Genomic DNA, 14,548 nt, shown 5'->3' with positions numbered 1-14,548 from the left:
ACAAAATGAAGTCATTTTTATGAAATCATATTCTCTGCATCTCTATTTTTATCGTCGCCGCGTTTTCTAAGCGTCGTCTCGTTCAGTGGTCGACGATCTTCTGTTCATTAAGACGAACAACTTACCATGCACGAAAAACACTATGGACACTTGTTAAGTTTCCAAAGGTTTTATTTAGAGATAAAGTTTACTCACTGAAGGAGAGAGCACATAACTCTTTTATTATTTACACACATTTCTTAACTTTGTTTTAAGGATGAGTGATAACTGGGCCAAACTTTAAGAATGTAAAAGAGACGAAAATAATTATAAATAATAAATAATTGTTTTTATACCTACTCGTGTTCCATGCTTATGCAATCATCAGTACAGGAGATGATGATCAATGGAAGGATTCGACCCCCGCCTCCAAGCCACCTATGTCACTTGAGCTATTTAGAGGCGTCCGCGTTTAATCCTTATAAGGAATCGGTCAGCTCTGTTGAAGTAACGATATATTTATATATATTTATATTTATATATATATATATATATACATATATACATATATATATATACATACATATGTATACATATATATACATACATATTTATATACATATATATACATACATATATATATAGATATATATACATACATATATATATACATATACATACATATATATACATACATATATATGCATACATATATATACATATATATATAAATATATATATACATATATATGCATACATATATATACATATATATATAAATATATATACATACATATATATATATACATATACATACATATATATACATATATATATACACATACATATATATATACACATACATATATATACATATATACATACATATATATACATACATACATATATATACATATGTATACATACATATATATATACATATATATACATACATATATATACATATATATACATACATATATATATACATATATATACATATATATACAGATATACACACACATACACACGTATATATAAATATATATACACACATGTATATATACATACACATACACACACACACACACACACACACACACACACATATATATATATATATATATATATATATATATATATATATATATATATATATATATATATATATATATATTATTCGATTTAATCCCTTAAGGAAAATACATTTTTCACATCGGAATTATAATACGACTCACTCTTAAAAAATGAACCTAACTATTATTTGGAACAAAAATATTTTGAAAACATCATATTTTTACACATAAATAAATAAAACGTTACTGGGCAAAATTGTGTAAGTATATTTAGTACATATGTGCGTGCTTATCAAATAGTGTTTAGCTCATGTAGATAGATATAGAAATAATTAAGTAATCGATGATGGATCCCGATTGCTCCCACAGTACGTGATTCTTATTGAATACCTCGAGCGATATTCAATTGAACTGCATCGTCTGAATTTAATTACTGTCGAATGCGAAATGGAATTGAACGTCTATTTCAACATTGCTTCGTCTGATCGAAAACCTTGTACAATGGCTTTCTGATCAGAAATCACTTCAAAGACATTTCGATTTAATTCCTCTTCTTACTCGTTTCAGTTTATGTGAATGCCAACCTGATCGTAACGATGAGGTCAGAATTGATACGTCCCTTCCTTTTCCTAGATGGAGGGGGTGGATCATAGTAAGTCAGCGAGTCAAAGATTACCATTGAACAATCGCTGCACTTAGTGACTGAAAAGAAGTGCGTTTTAGTTTACGATTCACAGCGATGATGGATTCATCTTTCGGAAGACCCCTGGGAAGGGAAGGGGGCTTTCAAATACAGACGACCGAATCAACTTAATCTCCTGTTTGTTTGACCCCCTCTTTGTTAAAGGATATTTGGAATATGAGGAGCTTATGCTGAAGCAAAAATACCACAATATTCTAAATAGTTTGGATTTGTTGGCTTGAACTCGAATCGAGGCATGTTGTGTTCAAATTCCCTCAGAGGTTTTGTATCCATTCTTTATACGGACTCTTATCCTCATCTTCATAGTTATTGTTGTTTCCTGAATATTAGCACTTCCGGAGTATCGCTGAATTATCTGAGGAAATAGATCATTTTATTTTGAAGAGTAAAATGCAATTCAATGACAAAACTGGTTAAATGACGTTTTAGGAATTTCACTTGATTATATTTTATAAACAATAACAAGAAGTAATTTTAGATAAATAAAAACAAATATGCTTTCTATACTAGCACAAACAATAATTTATAAATACGACTGACCTCTAGAGTTTGGCGTAGGGGTAACTTAAGATGACGTGGATTTTAGGAGAGACATTTAAAAACACACTTATCTGTTAGTCAAGAGTTGGGAGTCAGAGAGAGCAGACCGAATCGAGAAGTCTGGGAGAAGCTGTCATGGAAGCCGGTGAAGCCAAGAAAAAACGTAATTTGACACGGTATGTGAATAAATTTGTTAATGAAATATAACGTTGAATATAACGAAGAAACAAGTATGTTAATTCGTCCCAGTTGTTACTGTAACATTAAATGTTTATCGAACTCTTAAATGTTTATAGATTATCTATTATATATCTTAAATGTTTATAGATTTTTTTATTATATATATGTGTGTGTATATATTGTATATCTATCTATATATATATATCTATAAAAGTTAAAGTGTCTGTCTGTCTGTGTACATTTCCCAACGCAATAACTCTGTCAATTTTTAGTCTACAGACTCGAAGTTTGATATGCAGGGTCCTGAGATTTGGGAAAATCGATGTGATCGGTTTTCGGCCAGAAATTTGGCGATTAAGGGGTCAAAGTTCAACGATTTAACCTTTGAGAATTCTACCAAACTCCTGACAATTTTCGGTCTAAACACTTGAAATTTTAGATATAGGTTTCTCGGACATGGATCTAACGTAATAACTTGATTTGAGCCCAAAACAATAAATTTTAAGGTGTGATAATATGGGTCAAAATTTTAAAAAATTGACCGCTTTTTTTTTTTTTTTTTTTTGCTCAACATACACCTTCGAATACTCGGGCAACGCCGGGCACCCATGCTAGTATATCTATAAAAGTGAACGTGTTTGTGTGTCTGTGTGTGTGTCTGTGTCTTTGTGTGTACATTTCCCTACGCAATAACTCTGTCAATTTTAAGGCTACAGACTCGAAATTTGATATACAGGGTACGAAATTTGATATACAGGTTACTAAAATCTTGATTTGAGCCCAAAACAAAAAATGTTAAGGGGTCATAATAGGGGTCAAAGTTTTAAAAAATTGACCACTTTTTTATTTTTTATTTATTTATTTTTTTTTTTTTTTTGCTCAACATACACCTCCAAAGACCCGGGCAACGCCGGGCTGAAATGCTAGTATTATATTATTAAATGTTTATAGATTGTCTATTATATACACTCCTCTGTTTCACCAAAGACCATTTGTCTAACTCTTCATCAATGGAATCCTATCGTCATTTGAAGCCCAGGTATTTGTTATCCCCTCAAAATAACATGTCGATATATCCAAGTCATATTTTCAGACGAACTCAGACAAAACATTGTTCATCATGAAAGTTGTACAAACTCTATATACACCAACATTCATTCATCGATAATTTGATACCCCACTATCCAACAGTTTCACCAGGTTTCGACCCACTCAACCTCTGGCGTTCTTCACGTGATTAACCGCGACCGGATAGGAATGCTGATTTGTGTATCTTATCCCCAGCAGTTACTGCTTTCCATACTTGTTGTGACGCCACGTTTTGGCCAACTAATCCTCTGACCTGCTTGGGTAGTTTTGAAACCGCTATCTTCACACAATGCTCACCTGAAACCGTAGAGATTCAACGCCTCTATCTACTACGCCACAGTCCCGAAGTTTGAAGGCAGTATTTACTGGGGGGGGATAAATAACAGGACTCAGCATTCCTATCTCGTTGTGGTTAATCATCTGAAGAAGGCCAGAGGATTGATTGGCCGAAACGTGGTGAAACAACAACTATGAAAATGAGGATATCAGTCCGCAAAAAAGAATAAGTGCACAAATTATAGAGCCCCATCTTAAAGGGTTCCAAAAATAAAAGAAAATAAAAAATTAATACTCCATCACAGTTGTTTGATTATTGTCCCCAGCGTGAGAAAATGCTTGAATTTAGTTATCTTATTAGTAGCTATGAAAAGAATACAGGATAAACAAGACTGCCAAGTCTTGACAAATCAAATAGTTTGTTTTTCTTAAAGGACAGCATCCAAAATGATTTTTACTGCTTGTCTTTGCTGCATATGTTAACGGCTTGCGTCGCCATCTTGTTTTTTACTTCTGTCTGATAACAAATTCAGACTTTCAAATTTGAAAATAATAAAATCGGAATGTGTATTCATTTGAATTCTTTGCAGTTCTCATCTTGAGTGTTATTTTTTTCACACTGTTTCGGTTGATGTAAGTTGCGACTTGCTTCAGGTAAATCGTATTGAACTCGGGAATCTTTTTGTCGAATTCGGGAATCTTTCTGTCGAATTCGGAATGTAGCATAGTGCGGACGCATGTATTACAAATGTGTGCGAAATGAAGCTACCAGTAGAAAAAAATAAAGACTTTTAAAAAGGAGATCGCGTTAGAGACGGAAATAACGTTCGAGATTACGTTAGAAGCTTGATGATGTTCGAGAGCACGATCATGTGAGGGACGCCACGGCGGTAACAAGAGAATGAGGAAATAAATATCATTATACAACAAAAGTGAGTTGAAGTTCTTTTCTATTTGTTTGCGTTGCGACTAAGGCTACAACGTGTTGGTTCCCGGACAACGTTACAGGACATTTGCACGGTATTTCGAACGGAACCTTTATTTAATCCACGAAAGTGGTATGATCTCGTTCCGTCAGCCATGACTGTGTAAAAGTCTTAAGTAATTCGCAGTTGCATTTTATGTAATTGAATCTTAAAACTTTACCCCCCCCATCAAAAGATCTAAATTTTACCAATTATTATATCTACTATTCCACGGATTCTTGCGGATCACCTTGGTAGTAATATAGTGGATAAAAATACTTATATAGGTAGAAACATCAGTTGTGAGAGAAAACTGCAGAGAAGAACCCAAATAATACGAATAATCAATCCGCATCTAAAAAAAATTCAAAACATAAAACTAAACTGATTTTTAAAATTCACTATAGAATTAAACAGGTCAAAAGAGTATAGTAGGATAGAGGGTAACCCCATAAGGGTAACCCCATAAGGGTAACTCCATAAGGGTAACCACATTAAGATGGCCTAATAAGGGTGACCCCAAAATGTGCATTTTCATGAAATCGTTAACAAACTTCACAATTCTGTCTGCAACGCAACCATATTTTGTACAAATAAACTTTAGCCTATAACTGACGTATCCACCATATTGCGATCTTAATTATCCAAGTCTTTTTTATCGTCGTTCAATAATACGCACACTTGAATATGAAGTTTAAAAAATTGTCTATAACGCTGAAAATTTTTCTCTGCTGACATTGCTCTAACCTTGGCTGTGAATTCTCTCTTCAGTTCAAGAATTATTTGAAAGTATTCGAATAAACAATATCGCTGAGATAATAACATAGCTACAATTCTATTGGGTTTAAGTCCGCTTATAACGAAGCCGTTGACACGTATGCAAAAGACCAAGCTATAGAACGAGCATGACGTCATAAAAATAAATAGATATATACGACATCGGGATCGGAGGGGGGGCATTTAGTTCTCTCCCACTGCAAGAGACCTTAAACTATATCCGATGGTGAGGCCCTAGCTTGCGAGCTTTGGGGAGTGTGGAGCCACTTTTTAATTGGCATTGCTCCCAGGTCCACTCTGACCCGGAGTGGCAGTACCTGTTAGGGTCCCAACTATGGGTTAAATAGAAACCGACTTGAAAAAAAAAACAAATATATTCTATTAAAAAAATTTTCTTCAAAATCACTGGATTCGGCATTAAGAAACATGGAAAGGGTTGATATAACATAAATAAAAACAACCAACAACCCCACTGAAAGACCTTAGAAACCATGGTTGAAAAGTGTGATTGAAAACTCGGTTCCCCCCCCCCCGAAAGGGGAAACTCTGGCCTGCAAAAAATTCCTGAGTAGCCCTGTTGTTATTCTCCGATAAGGGCGTCTCAAGCGATTAGCAATAAACTAACTCCTTCTCAAAGAAGGAAGCCAACGCCTGGGAGGGTGGACCTCCTAGAACTGCACCGAACTAGTATCACACCGCAATCAACAGGAACTAGATCATTACAGAAATGCTCTAGCCTCTGTTGATTTTGTTGGCCGAAGATAAAAATCCCTAGTCGGAGGAAGAGGGGAAAGAGAAAAAAGAAGAAATAAACAGGCTGGCGACGATAGAGACTTAAACGCGTGTCAACACAGCAGCGTCTTCTTTAACCACGTGCCGGCACGTCACGAAACTTTTAAATAAGATTCAAGTCGAACAATTAACAAGATTTTCGGACGGCTTATACAGTGGAACAAATTACACACATGACAACTGGGTATAGCTGCAGACGTAGCAACATAGTGTCGCTCACTTGGAAAATATGTGTCGGGCGGCTTGGTGTGGAAACGACCGGTAGTAAATACATATCTTTTTTTTAAACTGAAAAAAAACTCGCGTAAAATTTCTTACCTTTGTTTCTTTCCGAAACTTTCACACACTACGTCGGGTTCGTGTATATATGTAACTACCACGTTACACGCTGAGTATGAAGCACATCTAGGATCACATCTCCCACTGGTGAAACGATCACCAAAGTGTCCTCGTATATCAGTGAACTCCGGTAAAATAAAAAGAAAAGTGCCTTTATGACTGAAAATTGGTCAAAGAGTCATGCACAGACTGACGTTTATTTGTGCCAAATATGGTGGGACTGCAACAATGATTGTGAATTTCATTAACGATTCCATAGGTGATACATTGAATGCCGCCCTCTAATTCATTTATTAAAGTGATTGGCTAAAAACGCGCACTAAATTATGGGGTAACCGAATCGAACGGGAGATCACTAATTATCTTTTTCGGTATTAAACACATCGACTTATTGGCGAATGTTTAATCGAACGCAATGAATATCGAACAATGACGTTTATCGATTAAAAATAGTCGAGCGATTCGAATGAATTAAATCACTCAGTGCATGTCAGACTTTTATTGATAAGCTATTAATGACTGTAATTAGTATTTAACGAAATTTGTATCGACCTTATAGATTCCTTCTTTAAGTCTACAAGTCCTCATTTACAAATCGAGTGATTTTGAAATTCTAAAAAAAAGAGTCCCATTCGTTTTCTTCTCATTATTATTATTATTATTATTATTATTATTATTATTATATTATTATTATTATAGTATTATTATTATTATTATTATTTTAAAATGTTCAGATAAATTATTACTACTACTACGAATAATAATAATAATAATAATAATAATAATACTCATAATAATAATAATAATACTCATAATAATAATAATAATAATAATAATAATAATAATAATAATCAAACTATCTATATATCTATAAAAGTGAACGTGTCTGTCTGTCTATGTCTGTGTACATTTCCCTACGCAATAACTGTCAATTTTTAGTCTACAGACTCGAAATTTAATATACAGGGTACTGAGATCTGGGAAAATCGATGTGATCGGTTTTCGGCCAGAAATTTGGCGATTAAGGGTTGAAAGTTCAACGATTTGATCTTTGAGAACTCTACCGAACTCCTCCGACAATTTTGGGTCTAAACACTTGAAATTTTAGATATAGGTTTCTTGGACATGGATCTAACTTAATAACTTGAGTTGAGCCAAAAACAATTAATTTTAAGGGGTCATAATCGGGGTAAAGTTTTAATAATTGACCGCTTTTTTTTGCTCAATATACACCTCCAAATACCCGGGCAACGCCGTGCACCCATGCTAGTATATATATAAAAGTGAACCTGTCTTTATGTCTGTGTACATTTCCTTACACAATAACTCTGTCAATGTTAAGACTACACACTCGAAATTTGACATACAGGGCATTGAGATGTGGGAGAATCTTTGTAATCCATTTTCGGCCAGAAATTTGACTATTAAGGGGTCAAAGTTCAACGATTTGATCTTTGAGAACTCTACCGAATTCCTCCGACAATTTTGGATCTAAACACTTAAAATTTTAGATATAGGTTACTTGGACATGGATCTAACTTAATAAATTGATTTGAGTCCAAAACAATAAATGTTAAGGGGTCATAATTGGGATCAAAGTTTTTAAAAAATACCGCATTTTTTTTTTTTTTTTTTTTGCTCAACATACACCTCCAAACACCCGGGAAACACCGGGCTGAAATGCTAATAATAATAATAATAATAATATCAAAGAAATAGACTAACGGAACAAATACACAGAGCTAGACAGATAACTGAAAGGAAAATGGATGATAAAAATAAATCGAGTTAATGCCTATAATAGTAGGAGCACTAGGAACAACAATTCCGAAAAACTTTGAAAAAAGAATGGGACAAATTGAAATCAGAGCAATGACTGGAAAGCTACAACGAATAACAATAATGAAAACGGCTGAAATATTAAGGAAAACCCTTGAATGCGGGGACTAATACACATAAGCTACATAAGCGGGCCAGACGAGCTGCTGCAGACGCAAAACATGAAGAAACGTTACATAGAACCAAAAACATTGAAGAAAAATATCTATAAGTTCTCTATCACTCCCCCTCCTCATTTCCCTCCCCCTGCCATTACACAATCACCGCCCCCCACAAAAGAATGATGTCAAATTGCCGAGGAGGGTCAAAGAGGATAGAGAGACCGAGAAGAGGGCACTGACCAGACCTCCGGTGGACAAGTGCGAAAAGAACTGGTAACTCGGGGAGGCTTATTGCCATTCAAACGCCAGTGGAGACCAATGACCGCTGCTAGCGAGAGATCGATGGTGGGCGGCTGTTGCGATAATGCAAATTCCTTTGCAAATGTTATCAGGAGAGGTGGAGAGCACTGGAAAACTGAGGAGACGTGTTGTCACTCAGCTTCCAAAGAACACACCAGGCTGTTTTCAAGAAAAGATACTTTATGACCTGTGTAGCAGCTCCTTGTGAGCCATTAACAATAATAGTTAGTGAATTTTTCCCTTCGATCTAAGTGTTGTTTAAATTGAAATTTGAATTTGAATGTGCCTTTCCTACGAATAACTGTAATATTGTTTGATAAAAGGTTCAAGTGGATAATAGTGTGCGCAACAACTAGTGGATAGTAGTCTGACTATATGGAATTTATATGTAGTATCTGTGTTTGTGAAGCTATAAAGTTTGTTTGTTTTTTCCATAGGGGAATAATTGTTTCTATTTTATATATATATACTAGCAGTTCAGCCCGGCTTTGCTCGGGCCCTATGTACTATTCATAACTTTTTGTGCATATGGATATATATATATATATATATATATATATATATATATATAAAATTTAAAAGTTTGACTCATGTCCAGGTAATCTAAAACTTAAAATTTCAAGTGTTTAGATCCAAAATTGGCGGAGGAGTTTGCTAGAGTCTGCAAATGTCAATTCTTTCAACTTTAACCTTTTAGCAACTCGATTTTCGCCCAAAAACGAATTAAAAATCTTGCGGCATATCTAAATAGCCTTTATGTGAAATTTTAAATGTTTCAACCAAAAATTGGTTGAGTAGTTTGCTAGAAACCGTAATGGTCAAATCTTTTCAACTTTGACGCCTTGGCAGCGAAATTATCAGCCCAAAACCAATTAAAATCTTGCCTCATGTCTGAATACATTTTATGTAAAATTTCAAATGTTTAGACCAAAAATTGGTTGAGTAATTTGCGAGAGAACGCAGGGGTAAAATTTTTGAAAACTTTGACCCGAATTTTTATCCTTTAACATTTATTGTTTGGGTCACACATGCATTAAAAAACGTAGATCCATGTCTAAGTAACCTACATTAAAAATTTCAAGTGTTTAGACCAAAAATTAGCGGAGGAGTTTGGTAGAGTTTTCAAAGGTCAAATCGTTGAACATTGACCCATTAACAGCCAAATTTCTGGCCAAAAACCGATTAAAAAGATTTTTCCAAATCTCAATACCCCTTATATCGAGTCTCGAGTTTGCAAACTGAAAAGTAACAGAGTAGTTTGGTAAGGAAATGTACACACTCTGACAGACAATTTCACCTTATATATATATATATATATATATATACTAGCAAAAGTACCCGTCGTTGACTGGGTTCAAAAACAGCCTACATAAAATGGACTCTAATTTATGAAAGTATGATATGTTATGAAAAGGAAGCGTTGTAAAGAGATAGCTTCGAATTTGGGGTTATTAAAACCAAAGCCAAATATGATTAAAGTAAAAATAAAATAGATAAACTCCATAATTTATTATACCATACCTGTTTACACTAAAACACTTATCACAATATTCTGTGGATCTATATTAAAAAACTTGGTTAAACTTTGTGACATATTTACATTCTATGGAGGTCAGGCGCGAACGAACACCCCATAATTTTATTATACCATATTTCTTCAAACTGAAACATAATTATCAAAGTATACTTACGCAGATAGATATGAAAAGTCTTTATTAAAGTTTGTGCCTATTTCTATTCTATGGAGGCCAGGCGTGAACGCAGACCCCACAATTTTATTATACTGTCCCTATTTAAGTTAAAACATACTTATCAAAGTATTCTTATGTACATCTATATCAAAAACACTTGTAAACGTTGTTTTTTTATTTTTTATTTTTTTATTTCCATACTTTGTGGACCAGGCGCGAACGCAGACCCCACAATTTTAATGAACCGCCATTCTGCCAGATCAAACATACCCATTCCTCTGTCTCGATACATCTTGTATCATTATATGTAATCAGTTTTTTTTAAGATAGTCAACCATATAGGAGCCTATTCGTGACCAGACACACACACACACACACACAGACATTCAGCTTTATATTATAGATAAAGAATAGGTTGAAATTATCATATAAATGAATAGAAATTAAATGACACTAATTTCCAGCCTGCTATTAGATAGAATCGCTGAAAAATTGACTTTGAAAGTGTCAAATCCTCAAACATTGTCTTTAATATTTTAGCGAATTTTTGACAAAATCCTATATCTCATTCTGAAAAAGTAGTATAGAACTATTGTAACGCCTATATTTTCTGAAATGTTATCGAATATACGGTACGATAGAACCAATTTCAGGCAATCTGGGTGAAATCCCCTGTGTCAAGATTTTTCTGACGAAATGAGAAAATGGCGTAATGAATTCCTCAAAGTGCGTCTTATATTCGCTGATCTTACTTCGTCGTATCAGTTTGTGCACCTGCAGGGCGAGGTCTTAATATTTATCGACAGGAAAGTCAATAATAAGAACGAAAAAATGCGAAAGTAAAATCAATCATTTAAGAAGTGAAACAAATCAAAGGTGTTTCGGGAATGGAGAAGGCGATCGATTAAATAATCGATATTAATCGACTTTGGAAATATTTAACTTTTCATTTCGTTAATCTATTTTTGATGACGCATTGCTTTCTACCGATTACAGGTGATGCATTTATGCAAGTCTATGAATGTTTCTAAGCACCATCTACCCGGTGTTGCCCAACAGTATTTTTGTTTCGTTGTTTTTCTTTTCTTTTCTTTTCTTTTTTTAACTATGCTTTATTTTACTGCTTTTTAACCCCAAATAAGACACAGTGCTACTTGGACGTAAGGAATAACTATTTCGGGGATAATCTTCGTGGATACTTTGTAAGGAGTTGAGCAATTAGATGTCTGTTCACATTACACTTGAACTTTTGCATATTAGTACAGTCAGGGAAGCAGAGACTTAGGAGGGTATTCCAAAATTTAACCGTTCGAGGAAAAAAAACTATTTGAGTTTCCGGCATATTAGGGATCTTTACAGTGTAGGCCTGGAGTTTTGCTGCTTTTCGAGTTATCGAAGGTATTTAAGTTGAGAGAGTACAAGTGCTTGAAGTTTGTCAGAATATTTTCCATTAAAATGCTTATAAAATAGGCACAAAGGTGCAACATTCCGTCGATAGGACAGAGGTTGCATCGAAGTAACCAGTGCGGGACCTATTGTGAAAGTGACGACTCGTGTTTTCTAATTGGATTTAAAGAAATTAAGTTTAATTATTACGGTATTGTTTTGTTATTATTTATTAAATGAACTACGTTGGGTAAGAATATAGTATACAATGGTTAAAAATGTGGAAATTCTATAGCAATCACCACTCTCCCAATGGTTTACTTCTACTTGTGCAGTTGTCATTGCTCAAAGGCAGCATGCGTACCGCAGATTCAACCGAAATATGTCCAGTTCAAACAGACAGAAGTTTATAGAAGCTAGAAATAATTGTAAGAGAGAAATAGCGGCAACTAAGAGAGAATATACTGAAACCACCAGAAAACGCATCGAAGTACAGAAATTAGGAATCCGTGATTTTTTGGAAAATCTACAACAGTGTGGTAAATAATGAGCAGTCAACAATTCCCCCCACTATCAAATAATCAGGAGGTTGTTTGCACGGCAACCGAGAAGGCTAACATACTTGCCAGTCGGTTTGCCTCAAACACCACATTGGAGCAAGCAAATCCCTCCCTCCCTGACTTTCCTTTGCGGACAAATGCCACACTAGATGATCTGAAAATCACTCCTTCTCAAGTGCACAGTATCATAAAAAACCTAGAAACCTCTAAAGCATGTGGGCCTGATCTCATTCCGGTTGTGCTATTAAAAATGCTCCAATGAGGTTGCTCCAGTTCTCCAAACTTTATAACAAATGCCTTACTGAATATTGCTTTCCTGACTTCTGGAAAACTGCTTCAATGATACCAGTTTTCAAGAATTCTGGCGAAAGAACTGGCCCATTAAACTATCGCCCCATTAGCTTTCTCTCGCTTTTCGCCAAAATATGTGAGTCCATAATTAACCAAGCTCTAGTCCATCATCTTACAAATGCGAAACTTCTGACCGACCATAAATATGGATTTAAGCAAGCCAGTTTCACATCAGATATCCTAACTGTAATCTCTGAACGTATATACAATTCACTGGACATGCAGGGGAGGGTAGAGCGGTAGCCCTCGATATATTGAAGGCTTTTGACAGGGTATGGCGCGATGGTCTTCTCAGGAAAAGCAGATATATAGTTTCACTGGAAGAATACATAACTGAATTAAATCCTTCTTAAGTAAAAGAAGAATCCAGGTTCTTCCCGACGGTCGTATATCTAAACAATATGATGTAAATGCAAGAGAACCTCAATGTTTAACCATGGCGAAGGTTTACATTAAGGCTAGTCAATCGAATAGAGGGAATGACTTTCGAAAATATCGGCGAAAAAAGCGACCTCTCCTTATAGAAAAGTGCCCAGTTGAGGGTGCAGTAATTAATGTTATTAGCCAATTTTTCGATATTTGTCATCCGAAGAGTTGACCTTAAAACGATAGCGATCTTGTGAAAATCCGTTGCCTCTGTCGAAAGTGTTAGGCAGACATACAAACAAACATACATACATACATACATTTAAACAGACAGGTAAGGTTTATATAATAGAAGATGGTGAATAACCGGCCCAGTGAATCGCTTTTGCAAAATGAAGACAACATTCAGCAGATAGTACCCTTCACCTGGACAACTTCTGACCCTAAAGACAAACGTTTAGATACATGAGAGGTTAGTTCAGATTTAAAAAAACTTGTTAGGTACTTATGCAATTACCGACTCTCGATTTTCACCAAGTTACTCGGGTGTGCTCAGCAGTTGATGGGAATAATCGATGCGATGGGAGGAAAGCTTAGGCCAATTTCAATGGTAAAAAAAGGAATAACCAATGGAAAGCTGTATCAAATGCTCTGTAAGGCGTTAACCAATAAGAATGTAAGCAGACGTATTTCATATATATATATATATATATATATATATATATATATATATCATTCAAACACTGCCGTGTTTGAATATATGGTTAAGTGGCAGTTTTAGTCATTTAGAACTGCTTTAATGCTTCACCGCACACTTATTTTTGGGACTAAATTTCAAACAATTATTAAAGTTTATACACCACTTTCTCAGCTATATTGTAAAAAAATGTTCAATTTTCGTTCAGTAAAACAAAAGTTATGATGAATTTACTGGTGTTCAAAATCGTAAAAAAAAAACGTAAGGAGATGAGCGAGGTTTTTTATGACTGATTTCCATAGCAATCTGATCGCTTCAGCGACTACTGTTGCTACCAATTCACCGCTCGCGCGAAAAGAGAAGTAACTAGTGAAACGGAGAGAATGAAAGCAGACGAGTGCTGTATATTGTTATTACAGAGGTGTATGTTATGTTTATGGGGGGCAAAAATAAGATTGAAATGAAAATTATGAAAAAGTGAATTTACTGGAAGCCTGGAAAAATCATGGATTACAATATAAAAATGCGAGCATGAAAAGTA

This window comes from Euprymna scolopes, chromosome 3, assembly GCF_053919585.1.
Source record: "Euprymna scolopes isolate OS-2025 chromosome 3, ASM5391958v1, whole genome shotgun sequence".
Lineage (NCBI taxonomy): Eukaryota > Metazoa > Mollusca > Cephalopoda > Sepiida > Sepiolidae > Euprymna > Euprymna scolopes.
The sequence above is the reverse complement of the archived record's forward strand: the minus strand, read 5'-3'. Positions refer to the sequence as shown.